The sequence below is a fragment of the Athene noctua genome, chromosome 6 (assembly GCF_965140245.1).
Source record: "Athene noctua chromosome 6, bAthNoc1.hap1.1, whole genome shotgun sequence".
NCBI lineage: Eukaryota > Metazoa > Chordata > Aves > Strigiformes > Strigidae > Athene > Athene noctua.
The window spans coordinates 43,305,576-43,310,817 of NC_134042.1; the positions used below are offsets into that span (position 1 = coordinate 43,305,576).

The 5,242-nt window shown below is 45.9% G+C and overlaps 1 pseudogene; it reads right to left on the bottom strand.

The window, feature by feature from the left end:
- Positions 1 to 1,497: 1,497 nt before the first annotated feature.
- On the bottom strand, positions 1,498 to 4,489 carry LOC141961847 (potassium channel subfamily K member 16-like; annotated as a pseudogene).
- Positions 4,490 to 5,242: the final 753 nt, after the last annotated feature.

Below are 5,242 nucleotides of genomic sequence, written 5' to 3' on the forward strand. Positions count from 1 at the left end.
TTCCACTTTTCACCAGACAACTTCACTTTCAGTTTTCAGGTATTTAGAACATTTAAATTTGCCTGGGAAAATAGACTTTTTTTTAAAAATACTTACACCATTTCTGACAGTACTATCTCCATGAGTCTTGATTGTTGACTCTGTTTCTTATTGCATCAGTGCCACAACTTGACTCCTACCCAGCTGATACCTTACTACAAGAAGACCTTTAACAAATGAGCTCCTGATGAAGAAGCGCTTGGGCAGTCACTTTTGAACCATCCTACTTCCCAGCAGTCATGAGAGACTCCTTGTCTGGAGAAAAAGACTTGTTATATATTAAGATTTATCAGCCAGCCACACATATTTTATGTATAGAATTTAAGTCCAGATTGCCTGGAAATTAATGGCAACTCTTGGATAATAAGCCAATTAGTGACAGTGGCTGTACCTCTGCAATAACATATTTAAGAAGGAGAACCTGGGAGGAGGAGTTGGAGTTGTGAGGAGAAGTTGTGAGGGAGGCACCTATGCAAACACCGAGGTCAGAGGAAGAAAGGAGGAGGAGTGGGGGGGAGGTATTTTTTAAAATGTGGTTATACTTCTCACTGTCTCACTCTGGTAAATTAAGTGTTGTTGTGGTTGTACTTTGAATTAAAGTGATGTTCTTCTTCTTCCACTAACGAGTGTGTCTTTTGCCTGTGACCATAAGACATGAGTCATCCCTCCCTGTCCTTGTCTTCGTTTCTGAGCCTTTTGCTTTATTTTTCTCCTCATTTCTGAGAGGAGAAAGGAGTGAATGAGTGGCCTCAGGTGGCTCCTCACTTCTCAGCAGCTGGGCTCAAATGGACAACTTCAGCCTAAGGTTTCCTTTCTGTCAAAGTCAAGGGAGGGGAGGGATTAAAAGACTGCATGGTGAATAAGGAGGGGTGACACACTAGGCATTGAGTAATGTCCATTGAAGCCCTTACAGCTCACCTATTTTTATCGCTTTTTGCCGTGCCAGAATCTCTAGCTTCTAGTCCACCTGCCTGTGTGTTAGTGACCTCCCTGGCTAAATGCCAGTTAGTTGGTATGCTCAGGTACTGGCTCCAGTCCTGGAGGCAGAGCAGTATGCTTTAGAATGGGGGGTGCTAATTAGTACAGACCTTATTGCTGTCTCATTTATTCATGACAGAGATATTTGTCTTAAAAGTCCTCCTAACAGAGGATTTCTCAGTAGGGGAACAAAAGTTGCAGAACTCTGGACATGTCCTTTAATGGACTGGAGACTATTCCTCTAAGACCCTGTGAGGTACATCCCTGAGTGCAAGAGTCCTGTATTTTGTATATGTCCTTACTCCATCAGTGACCCTGAGAAAAGACAGTTTCTGAGCACAGTTCATCTCACAGCATCCATTACTTGGAAAATGCAATTTTTTTGGGGGGGGAAAAGACCAATAAAACAACTGAATCATTTATTGACTATTAGGGCCCCCAAATGCTTAAGCTGTCTTGTGCTCCCTGTTGCAGAAGTATTCAATTTTCATCACAAATCTTGGTGGAGATGAGTGGAAGTACCTGATGTCCTTTCACAACGGACCTCTGTGGTGAGGATGCAGAGAAACAGGCACAGTTGCACTTTTCCTGGGACAGTCTGTCTGCCTCACTAGGGAAACAAATTTGATGGGAAGTGACTGATTTGTTTGGCAGAGAAATGCTGTAATGAAAAAGCACAATAATACAGGTGGTGGCAAGGAATGGAATGGCTAGTAGCAGGGTGCTGACAGACTACAGAAGCTTTATCAATAGGTGAATGTTTGTGTAATCATGGAACGTTTGTCACATTTGATGTGATGGGTGAGAAGCCTTTCTTTCTTCTACGTCAGGAGATCTCCACATGGGTTCATGCAACACCTACACACCTGCCACGATGCTGGGACACCACTGGGGCTCTTGTGACATGTCACACTCACAGATCAGTGGAGCAGCTGTGCCTAGGGTGCAGTTAGGAGCAAGGCCTCTGCTTCACTCTGCAAAAACATAGATTTGACTTTCACTGCACGGGAGTGTGAAGCAGGAGCCAACAGTGTGGACTTTATGCTTAAATTTGGCAGGTCTGCACTTCTTGAGGTGCGTTATTTGAGAGAAAGGGAGAGGCAGGCAGGGGCAGACAGCCCCTGAAAAGGTCAGAACAGCTTGAAGCAGCAGTGTAAAACGTCTCAGCATTTGCCCTGCCCTCTTCCATGACAATGAAGGGCTGGGGTTTTATCCTTGAAAGTATTATGCATTCAGGTCCTAATAACCAGACATAATAAGCATCACACCCACAAACGTGGAAAGCATTAGACCTGCCTATTGTGGACACAACTGTGCCTGCAAAGAAGAAGGAATTACCTAAATCCCAGTTGCTGTCTTCAGTCTGTGATTAATTTCCAACAGGGTATACTCCATTCTGAATGGCTCCTGTCAAGTCCTGTGAGCGAAAGCAAAGTTTAGTATCGACATGGCTGCTTTTCTCAAGTGCTCGCTGCAGGAATACTACCGATTTAGCCGGCTACTGCTCCTTTCCTGTGAATACCGCTCACCTGTCCTCAGCCATACAGCGTTCACACCTTTATCTTCAAGTTTGGGTAGCAGCCAGCCAGTGGTTTGGAGTGTTAATCTTTTGCCCTGTTTATGCTGATTGCTCTAGTGGGTGTTAGAACTTGTTTCTTTTAGTGTGATCAAGGACCTCCATTCTTTTAGGCTAAGTACTTTAGAAAAAATGGTCCTATAGATGACTAGGATGTGGCAGAGCAAGACAGCCCTCTGGCTTAGGTGATGGAGTGGCTGCTTGCTGCTTTTGAGTTTGCCCTTGAGATGGCAGCAGTGGATCGTGGATCTAAATCACCCACCTGTATGCAGGCACATGGAGCAGTGACTTTGATCCCTCCCAGGGGGGCATCAGTGACTTATAGCAGGCACATACACACACACACACACACAGAGACTTATAGCATAACACATGGCACATACAGAGAATTTCATTTTAAGGGTGTATTCTGATCAGTGTCATAGATTTAAATTCAAAGAAAGTCCATTGATTTGCAAAGAATTACTCTTGGTGTGACCACAATCAGAATTCAGTTTGACATACACACTCTCCTCCAAACTGCATTCATGTATTTACAATGTGACCTTTGAGATGAGGTGAGATGAACATCCCTCAGAGATGGTTTGGGCTGAGCTGAGACTTCCCTGCCACAGAGGTTTGACTACATGTTTCTCCCAAGCCCCTCTGGCCCTATCATCTATTATGTCATGTGTTTTCAGACACTTTCTTTCTTCCTTGTTTTTAATTCTAAGTGCTTGTTATCTTTTACGTTTAAAAAAAATTTAAAAAATTAAAATATCCAAACAGTAGCCAGCTGTCCTTGCCTTTAGTCAACAGAGAACATTGGACTGGACATCTGGAAGGCAGGCTGGTTTGTACAGAAGCAGCCTAGATAAATTCCAGGGCTGAGCATTTCCACATTCCCATATGGAAACGCTTACAGCAAGGCTATTTGCACTCCCCCTTTCTTCTGCATTGTAACAGATAGAGCTAGGAAATACCAGAGATGAAGAGACAGCCGTACTCATTCTCAGCTTCCTGTGCCGTGACCAGAAACATCTTTCCCTTGGCTAGGCTACCTGTTTCACTTCTGCAGCATCTTCAAAAAGTAAACCCTGACTATGACACTCTCCTTGTAGTGATTTGGGCTTCTTTTTTTTCCCCAACAGATTATTTCAGACTTTGCTGTATTGTTTCTTTGTGCTGTGAGACTGTTGCACGTGGCGATCACACCCCTTCATTTCAGACAGCCTCATTTTTCCTGCCATGACACCACTGTAGGTGAGCACAGCCCCACCGAAAGCCAAATCAAAAGGAGGCAAGACCCCAAAGAATTGGGACATCGTGGGATGGGGACCGTTAATAGCTAACAGACAAATTTTGCCAGCTACACAAGCTGTATTTAGCATCAGTGTGACCTGCTGCTCAGGCAGGAGAGTGGGCTTGGGGTTTGCTAAAATCACCCGAATGACTGCATCGGTAGGAAGGCAGCGAAAGTCATCTGTGTAGCAAGGCTGAGCAGGAAACATCATCTGATGGGCAAACAGGAGGGAGAAAGGGCTTCTGCAGGGCTGGCACTTACCTTCATAAACTGCTCCATCTCTGCCACCATGAGGTGGGTGAAGTTCTGCAGAAAAGCCTCCTTCATCTGGGAAGCTGCTATTTTCTCCTGCAACTCAGCAGTCCTCTCCAGTGCCTGGAACACGGCTGCACCCACCAGCAAGTACACAAAGTAGCCAGCCACCAGCAGCCCTGTCTGCAATTTACCACTGCACATGGCCTTTGGTAAGACAGGGCAAGGGATGGGGAGTGAAATGTGGCTATTGGTAAATCCCTCACACTCCTGGGAAGCCTCCTCCAGGTAGGAAGAACTCTCACATCTCCAGTTTCCACTGGGATCCTGCACAGACAGGGACAGTGAGCTGTCAAATACATCCATCGGGAAGTTGGGAAAAAAGCCCCAAACACACCCCCACCAAACCCCCCCCCCCCAAAACTTTCCACTCTCTGGGCTGCTGGCTTTTTAGGGAGTTCCTCTTGTTTGTGAAACTTTGCCTTGCTGAGTTCTCAGGAAAAGTGGGTCAGGATGTAAGGAGCTGGCAGGTGGCCATCTCCTGCTCAAGAGGCTCTGAGGACAGGTGAGGGCAGATACAAAGGGCCCACAGGGGAGTTTGCTTGGTAAAACATTCTTTTCCCTCCTCTGCCTCCTGCTAACTCTGAGAACTGAACTCCAGGGCAAGACCCAATGACCCCAGAAGCTCCGTCTCGCCCTGTGTGCAGGGACAGCTTCGGGGAAATGCAACTGGGCTGCCCTGCTGGGCTTCACTTGTCCACTTGCAGCACAGGGCAGGGCCATGCAGCCCTGCACAACCACAACAGCTTGCAGCTAAACCTTGGATATAGAGGCAAATGGGTGCAGGTTGCATATGTGCCAGGCCTGGACAGGTTCTTCTGCCAGCATTTCTTATGCAGCATATCCAAGAGAGGACATTACTGGGTGCACAACTGGATACAAAAAAATGTTATGCCATCAGATTAATAGAATTATGGAATCACAGAATATTTTAGGTTGGAAAAGACTCTTAAGATCATAGAGGCCAACCGCAAACCTAACACTGCCAAGTCCACCATGAAATCATGTCCCCAAGCACCACATCTACATGTCTTTTAAATACCTCCAGGCATGGT